We start from the raw sequence: 14,658 nt of genomic DNA, 5'->3' as shown, positions 1-14,658 counted from the left end.
TTTTTTAAAAAATATATACTTTAAGTTCTGGGATACATGTGCAGAACGTGCAGGTTTGTTACATAGATATACACGTGCCATGATGGTTTGGTGCACCCATCAACCCGTCATCTACATTAGGTATTTCTCCTAATGTTATCCCTCCCCTAGCCCTGACACCCCAACAGGCCCCTGTGTGTGATGTTCCCCTCCCTGTGTTCATGTGTTCACATTGTTCAGCTCCCACTTATTAGTGAGAACATACGGTGTTTGGTTTTCTGTTCCTGTGTTAGTTTGCTGAGAATGATGGTTTCCAGCTTCACCCATGTCCCTGCAAATGACATGAACTCATCCTATTTTATGGCTCCATAGTATTCCTTTGTGTATATGTGCCATGTTTTCCTTATCCAGTCTATCATTGATGGGCATTTGGGTTGGTTTCAAGTCTTTGCTATTGTGAATAGTGCTGCAAGAAGCATATGTGTTCATGTGTCTTTATAATAGAATGATTTATAATCCTTTGGGTATATATGCAGTAGTGGGATTGGTGGGTCAATTGGCATTTCTAGTTCTAGATCCTTGAGGAATCACCACACTGTCTTCCACAATGGTTGAACTAATTTGCACTCCCACCAACAGTGTAAAAACATTCCTATTTCTCCACATCCTGTCCAGCATCTGTTGTTTCCTGACTTTTAATGATCACCATTCTAACTGGCGTGAAATGGTGTCTCATTGTGGTTTTGATTTGCATTTCTGTAATGACCAGTGATGGTGAGCACTTCTCAAAAGAAGACTTTTGAGAAGTGTCTGTTCATATCCTCTGCCCACTTTTTGGTGGGGTTGTTTTTTTCTTGTAAATTTGTTTGTTATTTGTAGATTCTGGATATTAGCCCTTTGTCAGATGGATAGATAGGGAGAAAAATTTTGCATTCTGAAGGTGGCCTGTTCACTCTGATAATAGTTTCTTTTGCTGTACAGAAGCTCTTTAGTTTAATTAGATCCCATTTGTCAATTTTGGCTTTCGTTGCCATTACTTTTGGTGTTTTAGTCATGAAGTCTTTGCCCATACCTGTGTTGAATGGTATTGCCTAGGTTTTGTTCCAGGGTTTTTATGGTTTTAGGTGTTACGTTTAAGTCTTTAATCCATCTTGAGTTAATTTTTGTATAAGGTGTAAGGAAGGGGTCCAGTTGCAGTTTTCTGCATGCCGTTTATTAAATAGGAAATCCTTTCCCTACTGCTTGTTTTTGTCAGGTTTATCAAAGATCAGATGGTTGTAGATGTGTGGTGTTATTTCTGAGGTTTCAGTTCTGTTCCATTGGTCTGTATATCTGTTTTGGTACCATACCATGCTGTTTTGGTTACTGTAGCCTTGTAGTATAGTTTGAAGTCAGGTAGCGTGATGCCTCCAGCTTTGTTCTTTTTGCTTAGGATTGTCTTGGCTGGACAGGTTCTTTTTTGGTTCCATATGAAATTTAAAGTAGTTTTTTCTAATTCTGTGAAGAAAGTTAATGGTAGCTTGATGGGGATAGCATTAATCTGTAAATTGCTTTGGGCAGTATGGCCATTTTCATGATATTGCTTCTTCCTATTCATGAGCATGAAATGTTTTTCCATTTGTTTGTGTCCTCTCTTATTTCCTTGAGCAGTGGTTTGTAGTTCTTCTTGAAGAGGTCCTTCACATCCCTTGTAAGTTGTATTCCCAGGTATTTGATTATCTTTGAAGCAATTGTGAATGGGAGGGAGTTCACTCATGATTTAGCTCTCGTTTGTCTGTTATTGGTGTATAGGAATACTTGTGATTTTTGCACACTGATTTTGTATCCTGAGACTGCTGAAGTTGCTTATCAGCTTAAGGAGATTTTGGGCTAAGATGATGGGGTTTTATAAATGTACACTCTTGTCATCCACAAATAGAGACATTCTGACTTCCTGTCTTCCTATTCGAATGCGTTTTCTTTCTTTCTCTTGCCTGATTGCCCTGGCCAGAACTGCCAATACTATGTTGAATAGGAATGGTGAGAGAGGGCATTCTTGTCTTGTGCCGGTTTTCAAAGGGAATGCTTACAGTTTTTGCCCATTCAGTATGATACTGGCTATGGGTTTGTCATAAATAGCTCTTATTATTTTGAGATACATTCCATCAATACCTAGTTTATTGAGAGTTTTTAACATGAAGGGGTGTTGAATTTTATCAAAGGCCTTTTCTGCATCTATTGAGATAATCATGTGGTTTTTGTCATTGGTTTTGTTTCTGTGATGGATTACGTTTATTGATTTGTGTATGTGGAACCAGCCTTGCATCCCAGGGATGAAGCCGACTTGATCGTGGTGGATAAGCTTTTTGATGTGCTGCTGCATTTGGTTTGCCAGTATTTTATTGAGGATTTTTGCATCATTGTTCATCGGGATATTGGCCTGAAATTTTCTTTTCTTGTTGTGTCTCTGCCAGGTTTTTGTATCAGGATGATGCTGGCCTCATAAAATGAGTTAGGGAGGAGTCCCTCTTTTTCTATTGTTTGGAATAGTTTATGAAGTAATGGTACCAGCTTCTCTTTGTACCTTTGGTAGAATTCGGCTGTGAATCCATCTGGTCCTGGGCTTTTTTTGGTTTGTAGGCTATTAATTACTGCCTCAATTTCAGAACTTGTCATTGGTCTATTCAGGGATTCGACTTCTTCCTGGTTTAGTCTTTACAGGGTGTATGTGTCCAGGAATTTATCCATTTCTTATAGATTTTCTAGTTTATTTGCATAGAGGTATTTATAGTAGTCTCTGGTGGTAGTTTGCATTTCTGTGGGATCAGTGGTGACATCCCTTTTACCATTTTTTATTGTGTCTATTTGATTCTTCTGTCTTCTTTATTAATCTGGCTAGTGGTCTCTCTATTTTGTTAATCTTTTCCAAAAAACCAGCTCCTGGGTTCAATGATTTTTTTTTTTTTTTGAAGTGTTTTTCATGTCTTTATCTCCTTCAGTTCTGCTCTGATCTTGGTTATTTCTTGTCTTCTGCTGGCTTTTGAATTTGTTTGCTCTTGCTTCTTAGTTTAATTGTGATGTTAGGGTATCGATTTTAAATCTTTCCTGCTTTCTCCTGTGGGCATTTACTGCTATAAATTTCCCTCTAATTATTGCCTTAGCTGTGTCCCAGGGATTCTGGTACATTTTATGTTTGTTCTTATTGGTTTCAAAGAAATTGTGTATTTCTGCCTTAATTTATTTACCCAGTAGTCATTCAGAAGCAGGTTGTTCAGTTTCCATGTAGTTGTGTGGTTTTGAGTAAGTTTCTTAATCCTTAGTTCTAATTTGATTGCACTGTGGTCTGAGAGACTGTTATGATTTCCATCTTTTGCATTTGCAAAGGAGTGTTTTACCTCCATTATGTGGTCAATTTTAGAATAAGTGCGATGTGGTGCTGAGAAGAATGTATATTCTGTTGATTTGGGTTGGAGAGTTTTGTAGATGTCTGTTAGGTCCACTTGTTCTATAGCTGTGTTCAAGTCCTGAATATCTTTGTTAATTTTCTCTCTCATTGATCTGTCTAATATTGACAGTGGGGTGTTAAAGTCTCCCACTATTATTGTGTGGGAGTCTACATCTCTTTGTAGGTCTCTAAGAACTTTATGAATCTGGGTGCTCCTATATTTGGTGAATATATATTTAGGATAGTTAGCTCTTGTTGCATTGATCCCTTTACCATTATGTAATGGCCTTTTTTGCCTTTTTTGATCTTTATTGTTTAAAGTCTGTTTTATCAGAGACTAGGATTGCAACCCCTGCCTTTTTTTTTTTTTTTAAACTTTCCATTTGCTTGGTAAATATTCCTCTATCCCTTTATTTTAACCTATGTTGTGTCTTTCCCTGTGAGATGTGTCTCCTGAATACAGCACACTCATGGGTCTTGACTATACAGTTTGTCAGTCTGTGCCTTTTAATTGGGGCATTTAGCCCATTTACATTTAAGGTTAATATTGTTATGTATGAATTTGATCCTGTCTTTATGATGCTAGCTGGTTATTCTGCCCATTAGTTGATGTAATTACTTCACAGTGTTGATGGTCTTTTCAATTTGGTTTGTTTTTGCAGTGGCTTTTACTGGTTTTTCCTTTCCATATTTAGTGCTTCCTTCAGGAGCTCTTGTAAGGCAGGCCTGGTGGTGACAAAATCTCTCAGTATTTGCTTAGAGGATTTTATTTCTCCTTTGGTTATGAAACTTAGTTTGGCTGTATATGAAATTCTGGGTTGAAAATTCTTTAAGAATGTTGAATATTGGCCCCCACTGTCTTCTGGCTTGTAGGGTTTCTGCTGAGAGATCCACTGTTACTCTGATGGTCTTTTCTTTGTGGGTAACCCTACCTTTCTCTCTGGCTGCCCTTTACATTTTTTCCTTCATTTCAACCTTGGTGAATCTGATGATTATGTGTCTTGGGGTTGTTGTTCTTCTGGAGTATCTTTGTGGTGGTCTCTGTATTTCCCGAATTTGAATGTTGGCCTGTCTTGCTAGGTTAGGGAAGTTCTCCTGGATAATATCCCCTTCACTTTCAGGTACACCAATCAAATGTAGGTTTTATCTTTTCACAGCGTCCCATATTTATTGGAGGCTTTCTCCATTCTTTTTCATTCTTTTTTCTCTAATCTTGTCTTCACACTTTATTTCATTAAGTTGATCTTCAATCTGTGATACCCTTTCTTCCGCTTGCTCAGTTTGGCTATTGATACTTGTGTATGCTTCACAAAGTTCTCACGCTCTGTTTTTCAGTTCCATCAGGTAATTTATGTTCTTCTCTAAACTGGTTATTCTAGTTAGCAATTAGTCTAACCTTTTTTAAAGATTCTTAGCTTCCTTGCATTGGGTTAGAACATACTCCTTTAGCTCAGAGGAGTTTGTTATTACCCACCTTCTGAAGCCTACTTCTGTCAATTCATCAAACTCATTCTCCATCCTGTTTTATTCCCTTGCTGGCAAGGAGTTGTGATCCTTTGGAGGAGAAGAGGCATTCTGGTGTTTGGAATTTTCAGCCTTGTTGCGCTGGTTTTTCCTTATTTTTGTGGATTTATTATCTACCCTTGGTCTTTGATGGTAACCTTTGGATGTGGTTCATGTGTAGATGTCCTTTTTATTGATGTTGATGCTATTTCTTTCTGTTTGTTAGTTATCCTTCTAACAGGCCCCTCTGCTGCAGATCTGCTGGGGTTTGCTGAAGGTCCACTCCAGGCCCTATTTGCTGGGTATCACCAGTGGAGGCTGCAGAACAGCAAAGATTGCTGCAGTTCCTTCCTCTGGAAGCTTCGTCTCAGAGGGGCACCTGTCAGATGCCAGGTGGAGCTCTCCTGTATGAGGTGTCTGTCTACCCCGGCTGGGAGGTGTCTGCCAGTCAGGAGGCATGGGGGTCAGGGACTTACTTGAGGAGGCAGTCTGACCCCTAGCAGAGCTTGAGTGCTGTGCTGGGAGATCCACTGCTCTCCTCAGAGCTGGCAGACTAAAACATTTAAGTCTGTTGAAGCTGCTCCCACAGCTGCCCCTTCCCCTTGTGTTCTGTCCCGGGGAGATGGGAGTTTGATCTATAAGCCCCTGACTGAGGCTGCTGCCTTTCTTTCAGGGGTGCTCTGCCCAGACAGGAGGAATCTAGAGAGGCAGTCTGGCTACAGTGGCTTTGCTGAGCTGCAGTGAGCTCTGCCCAGTTCGAACTCCCCGGTGGCTTTGTTTACACTGTGAGCGGAAAACCTCTTACTCAGGCCTCAGTAATGGCGGATGCCAAGCTTGAGCATCCCAGGTCAACTTCAGGCTGCTGTGCTGGCAGCGAGAATTTCAAGCCAGTAGATCTTAGCTTAAAGGGCTCTGTGGGGGTGGGATCCACTGAGCTAGACCACTTGGCTCCCTGGCTTCAGCCCCCTTTCCAGGGGAGTGAATGGTTCTGTCTTGCTGGTGTTCCAGGTGCCACTGGGATAAAAAACTCCTGCAGCGAGCTTGGTGTCTGCCCAAAGGGCCTCCCAGTTTCATGCTTGAAACTCAGGGCCCTGGTGGTGTAGGGCACCCAAGGGAATCTCCTGGTCTGCAGGTTTTGAAGACCGTGGGAAAAGCATGGTATTTTAACTGGAATGCATTATTCCTCATGGCACAATCCCTTACAACTTCCCTTAGCTAGGGGAGGGAGTTCCCTGACACCCTTGTGTTTCCCAGGTGAGGTGACACCCCACCCTGCTTCTGCTTGTGCTCTGTGGGCTGTCCCCGCTGTCTCACCAGTTCCAGTGAGATGAGCTGGGTATCTCAGTTGGAAATGCAGAAATCACCAACCTTCTGCGTTGATCTTGCTGCGAGTTGCAGACCGGAGCTGTTCCTATTTGGCCATCTTGCCCAGGAATCCCCAGCTTTGCTTTTTTGCTTGGGATTGCCTTGGCTATATGGGCTTTTTTTTGGTTCCGTGTGAATTTAAAAATAGTTTTTTTCCTAGTTCTGGGAAGAATGTCATTGGTGGTTTAATAGGAATAGCATTGAATCTATAAATTGCTTTGCGCATTATGGTTATTTTAAGAATATTGATTCTTCATGAACAAGAAATATTTTTCCATTTCTTTGTGTCATTCATCTCTGCTTTCTTTGAGCAATGTTTTGTGGTTCTTGTAGAGATATTTCACCTCCCTGGTTAGCTATATTTCCAGGTATTTTATTCTTTTGTGGCAGATGAGAATGGGATTGTGTTCCTGATTTGGCTCTTGACTTCACTGTTGTTGGTGTATAGGAATGCTAGTGAGTTTAGTATTTAGTATCCTTTGATACATTGATTTAGTATCCTGAAACTTTGCTGAAGTTGTTTATCCGCATAGAGAGCTTTTGGGCAGAGACTATGGAGTTTTTTAGGTATAAGATTGTGTCTGTAAGCAGGGTGTCTGTAAGTTTGACTTCCTCTCTTCCTATTTGGATGCTCTTTATTTCTTTCTCTAGTCTGATTGGTCTAGCCAGGACTTTCAATATTATGTTGAATAGGAGTGGTAAGAGAGGGCATCCTTGTCTTGTGGCAGTTTTCAAAACGAATGTTTCCAGCTTTGGCCATTGAGTATGATGTTGACTGTAGGTTTGTCATAGTTGGCTGTTATTATTTTTAGGTGTGTTCCTTCAATACCTAGTTTATTGAGGGTTTTTAACATGAAGGGGTTTTGAATTTTGTTAAAAGCCTTTTCTGCATAGATTGAAATAACCACATGGTTTTTTTCTTTAGGAACTCCTTATTTATGTGGAAAAATCTTTCTTTATATATACCTTCCTAATTCAGCTTTTTCCAATCATCTTATTACCCCATATGTCATAACAAACAGTGGGAACCATAAGCAAGTGAAGAAAAAGGTTTGTTTAATTATTATTTTAAGGGTTTCATTTAGGATCTTATTTTTAGATTCTTGAGATATTTGCATGTTTGCTGTAGCCAGTCAGTGCATGAAATTATTCCTGTCTTTATGAAAGTGCTATTTATATTATGGATTCAGGGTTATTAGAGCAGTAATGTCTTTTCCAACATACAGTATCAATATGGCAAAGATAAAGCTAATGCTAAAATCACATTGATTGTACAGAGCAAATACTTGAACCAGAACCACAAGTCGTATCCTAAGCTGAGAAATCTATAAAACATCGTGAGATAGAAGGGAATATAAGATGTCACACATAGCGTAGACTAAGCTTGTGGGTCAGGTTTGGGTTAGCTAAGGGAAGTCTGTGCTCCTGTGGTTAAACTCCAAGTATCTCTATTTTAAGCTCTCTTAATATCATAGTTGTTATGGTTTCCATTTTACAAATTAGGAAGGTTAGGTAGTACATATAACCTGACCTGGAAGCTGTAAGCTGGGTTTTGAACACTGACAAAATATATTTATATCTATCTGTATCTCTGTCTATGTCTATGTCTGTCTATATTACATTCACACACTTTTAATCTATTTAAATTACATTCATTGTCAGAGACTTAAAAGCAGTATCACCACTAGCAACATTTTCACCTGCATCAGTATCCGTAGATGTGTAGTCTCTCCTGGATCACCAGGGAAATGTTGAGAGAGCAGCCACTAGAAGACTTTACTAAACTTGATGCTCACTGGCATCATGAGAGTAGGCAGTGTGACCTAGATGACAGTACAAAGAGAAAAACTTTAACAAAGTGCAAGAAATGAGCCTGAAAATGGGGACTCTCCCACCCCTAATGTGGATGAGTTACTAACAAAGCACTGGGTCATCTCATGAGACCTTGACACGTTCTGTCCCATCAGCATTTTAAACTCCCGTTTGTGTTAGGGGTTCTGCTCAGGGTCTCCTGTGTCCATAGTGTAATGAGCAAGAGAAAGAATTGCAGCTTTATTTATTATAACCTAAAGTTAAAGGAAATCTAAAATAGAAAGAATGCAAAGCCTTAGAGAGCAATAACAGCACCATCCAGGATTAAGGGAAGGGAAAACAAGCTGGCTGTAGACCCTTGCTCTCCATATTGGGTGCTCAATAGAGCTTATTTCAATTTGTTAAAATATCTTTTTTTAAAAAATAAGCCTTTTTAAGAGTAAGACATCAAGCTGTGTCTACAAAGAGGACCGTTTTTGGCAAAGAACAGTGTTTGAGTTTTAATGTTGCCTTTATAAGCAATATAACATTTTGCTATTGCCTTAACCTCTTCCGTTCTGATTTTTCATATCTACAAAATGAGAATGATAATAACACATAACTTATAGTTTTTGGTTGAAAATTAATTGAAGCCCACAAAGAATCCAAAACAACGTCTCATAGTAGATGTTAAAAAATTGTTTTAATTCTTCTCTCTATGGAGCTATGTGTCTCTATAATTGGTTTCAGCTACATGCAACAGAATACTTTTTAGTGAAATGAGCTTTTACAATGAAGAATATTTATTATTTCTCATAGTGAATCCACAGGAAGACTGTTTCAGGGTTAGAAAATACAGTAACTCAAGGTTGTCAAGATTGTTAAGTCATATGCTCAAGATGGCTGCAACAACCCCAAGCATCATAGCCCTACTTGAACGAATTGATGGGTGGAAAGAAGAGAGTGTTTGAATTGTATTTCTTTTTTTTAAAAAGGTAAACTTTTCCAGGGACTTTATTTTGTCTCATTGACCGAGGTAGAGTCACATGCTCATGTCTAAACCAGTCATTAGTAAAGGAGATTGAATCAACATGATTAGCTTAGATTGATCAACTTTTAGTTCTTGGAGCTGGAGTATAAGTCACCTTTCCTGATCATATGGAGAAAAGAAAGCAGTAGTAGTGATGGGGAATGGCTGTAGAGTTGTCATACTGCAGTATCTTCGACATGTTTTTATAAAAAGTAATTCTTGTAATTACAAGTCATCTTTTAAAGCAAATTCTAAATAATCCTCTCCTTTATTCTTCAAGATGTATTAGAAAAAGTTTGAGGGGGCACGTGGACTTGCACACCTGCATTTCCATAGCAGCATGTGATTGCTACTTTTGAACTGAATTTTTTAAATGTCAGCTTCATTTTTAGAGACAACAAAAGAGAAAATTTAGCAAAGTAGTTTTAGTAAAAAGAATAGAATAACTTGTAAGAAACAAGTTAGCAAACCTAATAGTCAGATCTGAACAGCTAAAGTTAAATATTTAATGGTAAAGATAAATGAAACTATGCTAATATGTTCTGGAAGCCCATCAGAACCTATTTCTGGATTTTGGATAACTTCTTCCAGTATTGCAAGGTGATTCAGCTATCACTTTCCTATGTTGCTAAACTGAAAAGGGTAGAGTTGAAATAGAAGAAGAGCATTGCATTTTCAGAAATGATCATATCTTTAAACCATAATCTATTTTGGGGACTAGAATAAATGAGTAGAAACCATATATGTCAGAGAGAAGGACTTTAAAAAAAAAAGCATTATAGGAAAGCAGTAACTAAAAAAAATAAGTGTAGAGTATATTATTTTGTGTGGTTGCAACAAAGATGCGTTGTATTTCCCAGCAGAGGGGCGATCTCTGCTCACTGCAACTTCTGCCTCCCGGCTTCACGCCATTCTCCTGCCTCAGGCTCCTCAGTAGCTGGGACTACCAGGCTCCCCAGTAGCTGGGACTACAGGCAGCCGCCACCACGCCCGGCTAATTTTTTGCATTTTCTTTTAGTAGAGACGGGGTTTCACCATGTTAGCCAGGATGGTCTTGATCTCCTGACCCTTGTGATCTGCCCGCCTCGGCCTCCCGAAGTGCTGTGCGTGAGCCACGGCGCCCGGCCAGGATGTTTCACTTTCAGTGTGTACTTGAGCCAAAGAGATTAAGCATCAAACCTGTGTCCAGAGTTCTCAAGAGGTCTTAGGGACAAATCAAACATTTAGTAAGCAACTGCTGATTCTAATGTAGAATTTTCAGCCACGCCAGAAATTTTACTGATATCCCAGCACTTCTCAAATGTGAAAAATGAGAGGTAGTCTGTTTAGACTTATATAGTACCAGGTATTATCGAGGTGACTAAGAATGTTCTGTCTTACATAGTACCAGGTATTATTGAGGTGACTAAGAATGTTCTGTCTTATATAGTACCAGGTATTATCGAGGTGACTAAGAATGTTCTGTCTCAAAGAGTCAGGATTAAAATGATTTCTCATAGAACTACTATAATCTTAAAAATATTTTATGTGGGTACAAGACTTTCCTTCTTGCTTCTAATGGTTTCTAGAAGGCTCGGGTGTCAGTTTATTAAGAGAAATCACTGGTTTACTTTGTCAAGACTGTTGATGGGCCCGTTTCCCAGAAAGGTTCAGAGACATTTCCTTCCTCCCTACCTCTTTTCTTTTTATTTATATTGAAGCTTTTATATATTTAGGGAATGCAGGAGAAGAAGGAAGACATATGGTAATGTCATTTTCTAGTAAAGATTTAGAATATTATCCGATAAATCTTCTTAGCCAGGTTTTGAACTGCCTGTATCTCCTCAGCAGGAGTGGACATTCTCAAGGGACAGAAGCCAAATGTGAACGCTTTGGTCCATATTTTATTCCTTTGTAGGATGTCCTTTTAGCTCTAATCAAGGCATAAGTTAATACTTGCTTACATTCAGAGCGAGCTAATGAGTATGGAAACAAGTCTACAAATTACTTTGTGCCCTGGTCATATAAGATTATAATTTTTATGTTTAAAAAACTAACTGTAAGGTACTGAATTGTTTCTTGGGAAGCTGTCATTTCTTGCTTAAAGCAGATTTTCCAGGGATTGGATTAATAGGGTCAATATATGAAAATGAACTACTTTGCAGGAATAGAAAGGAGGAAGTTGGGAGGGAAGTAGGTTAAGACAGAAGAACAATATGAAACTTGAAGGCAAGATGAATATTTCTTTTTTGGGGCTGAACTGTGTTCTAGGTTTGGTTGAATTAGCCTTTAAACTCTGCTATTCTATGAAGGATAAAGATAATAAAAATGGATTTATTGATTGTGTTCACAAAGGAGATAGGAACATGGGTCCTCATCAAATGTTACTCAGAATAAACATAATAAATGTTGAAAAGCTGGTGCCTGAAAGAAATTAGGCATAGTCAAAACATAGCAGGAGGCAGATGGAGCAAGATGGCAGAATAGAAGCCTACACCATTTGTACCCCTGCAGGAACATCAAATTTTAACAACTATCTGCACAGAGAGAAGCACTGTCACAAGAACTAAAAGTTAGGTGAGCTATCACAGTACCTGGTTTTAACTTTATATCACTGAAAGAGGCATTGAATAGGGTAAAAGAGACAGTCTTGAATTGCTGACACCACCTCTCCCCCATCCCCTGGCAGCAGCCATGCAGTACAGAGAGAGAATCTGTTCATTTGGGGGAAGGAAAGGACAATGACTGGGGGACTTTGCATTGAACTCTATGCTGCCCTGTCACAGCAGAGAGCAAAGCCATGCTGGGCTCAGCCAGTGCCCTTGCACAGAAGGAGCATTTGGACCAGTCCTAGCCAGAAGAGAATTGTTCATTCCAGCAGTTAGAATTTTTTGCAAACATTGCCACTGTGAGCCAAAGTGCTCTGGGGTCCTAGGTAAACTGGAAAGGCAATCTAGGACACAAGGACTGCAATTCCTAGGAAACTCCTAGGACTGGACTTAGAGCCAGTGGACTAGGGTGGCATGTGACCTAGGAAGATACCAGCTGGCACAGCCAAGGGAGTGCTTGTGCCACCCTTCCCCCAAACTCAGGTACCAGTGACCAATCCCAGAGAAAGATATGTGACCTCAGACAGAATTCAAAATAGCTGTGTTGAAAAAACTCAAAGAAATTCAAGATAACGGCCAGGTGCAGTGGCTCACACCTGTAATTCCAGTACTTTCGGAGGCTGAGGTGGGTGGATCACAACTTCAGGAGTTCGAGACCAGCCTGGCCAATATGGTGAAACCCTGTCTCTACTAAAAATACAAAAATTAGCTGGGTGTGGTGGTAGGTGCCTGTAGTCTCAGCTACTCGGGAGGCTGAGGCAGGAGAATCGCTTGAACACAGGAGGTGGAGGTTGCAGTGAATGAGGTTGCACCACTGCACTCCAGCCTGGGCAACAGAGCAAGACTCTGTCTCAAAAAAAAAAAAAAATCAAGGTAACAAAGGGAAGGAATGCAAAATTCTATTAGATAAATTTAAGGGGGAGATAGAAATAATTATAAAAAATCAAGCGGAAATTCTAGAGTTGAAAAATGCAATTAACATGCTGAAGAATGCATCAGAGTCTCTTAATAGCAGAATTGATCAAGCAGAAGAAAATTAATGGGCTTGAAAACGGACTATTTGAAAATACATAGGAAAAAAGGAAAAAAGGAAGTACACCTACGAGATCTAGAAAGTAGTCTCAAAAGGCAAATGTGAGATTTATTGGCCTTAAAAAGGAGGTAGCGAGAGAGAGATATGGGGTAAAGTATATTCAAAGGGATAATATCAGAGAACTTTTAAAACCTAGAGAGAAGAGAGATCAGCATTCAGATAAAAGTATGTTATAGAACATCAACCAGATTTAATCTAAAGAAGACTCTACCTTAAGGTATTTAATAAACTCCCAAAGGACAGGGGTAAAGAAAGGATCCTAAAAGCAGCAAGAGAAAAGAAACAACATACTGGCAGCAGAATTTTCAGTGGAAACCTTACAGGCTGGGAGAGAATCATATGACATATTTAAAATGCTGAAGGAAAAAAAATCTTTTACCAGAGTGTAGTATATCTGGTGAAAATATTCTTTAAGCATGAAGGAAAAATAAATATCTCTTCACAAAAACAAAAGGTGAAGTATTTTATTTCTCAACCTGTCCTACAAGAAATGCTCAAGGGAGTTCTTCAGGTTGAAAGAAAAGGATGTTAATGAGCAAGAATAAATTATCTGAGGGGTTAAAACTCCTTGGTAGTAGTAAGCACACAGAAAAATACAGAATATTATAACACTGTAATTGTAGTGTGTAAACTGTTACATAGAATGAGTACATGATAAACCAATGAAAAATAAAGACCCTAACAGTTTTTCAAAACATAGATAAGACAATAAGACATAAAGAAGAACAACCAAAAGTTAAAAAGTGGGGGATGAAGTTAAAGTGTAGAGTTTTTTATTAGTTCCTTTTTGTGTGTTTGTTCATGTGTTTATGCAATGAGTGTTGTTTTCATCAGTTTATAATAATGGGTTATAAGATGGTATTTGCAAGACTCATGGTAATGTCAAATCAATACACAAAAGATACACAGAATATAAAAGGCAAGAAATTAAAGCATAACACCAGAGAAAATCACCTTTTCTAAAATGAATATGGGAAAGAAGGGAAGAAGGAAGACAGGAAGGAAGGAAAGAAGAAAGAGATGGCTGCAAAACAATCAGAAAACAAATAAAAGATAGGAGTAAGTCCCTAGTTATCAATAATAACACTGAATGTAGATGGATTAAACTCTACAGTCAAAAGACACAATTACCTGTTGCCTACAAGAAACACACTTCACCTATAAAAATACATAGACTAAAAGAGATAGAAAAAGATATTTCATGTCACTGAAAAACAAAAGCAGGAGTAGTTATATTTATATCAGACAAAACAATTCAAGACAAAAACTGTAAGAAGAGACAAAGATGATCATTATATAATGATAAAGGGGTCAATTCAGCAAGAGATATAATGATGATAAATATATACACACACCCAACACTGGAACCCTCAGATATATAAAGCAAATATTATTAGAGCTAAGGAGAGATATATTTCGCAATACAATAATAGCTAGAGACTTCAGCCCCTCAAACTTCAGTGTCGAACAGATCTCCCAGACAGAAAACCAATAAAGAAACATTAAACTTAATCTGCACGATAGAACAAATGAACGAAGTAGCTATTTACAGAACATTTCATCCAATGGCTGCAGAATATACTTTCTTCTCCTCAGAAAATGAATCCTTTTCAAGGATAGACCATATGTTAGGTCACAAAACAAGTCTTAAAACATTAAAAAAATTGAAATAATATCAAATACTTTGACTATAATTGAATAAAACTGGAAATCAATAATGAAGAATTTTGGAAAATGTACAAATAAATTGAAATTAAACAATATACTCCTGAATGACGTAGTGGGTCAATGAAGAAATTAAGAAGGAAATAGAAAAATTTCTTGAAACAAGTGACAATGGAAACACAATATAACAAAACATTGTGGTATTAAGAGAGAAATTTAT

At 38.5% G+C, this 14,658-nt stretch overlaps 1 protein-coding gene across 1 annotated transcript in view; it reads right to left on the bottom strand.

The window, feature by feature from the left end:
• The window catches only part of LOC126946724 (non-histone chromosomal protein HMG-17-like), a 1,084,902-nt gene that overhangs the window by 717,609 nt on the left and 352,635 nt on the right, over positions 1-14,658 (bottom strand). The window lies entirely within an intron of this gene.

Source organism: Macaca thibetana, chromosome 2 (assembly GCF_024542745.1).
Source record: "Macaca thibetana thibetana isolate TM-01 chromosome 2, ASM2454274v1, whole genome shotgun sequence".
Lineage (NCBI taxonomy): Eukaryota > Metazoa > Chordata > Mammalia > Primates > Cercopithecidae > Macaca > Macaca thibetana.
The sequence above is the reverse complement of the archived record's forward strand: the minus strand, read 5'-3'. Positions and strand labels throughout refer to the sequence as shown.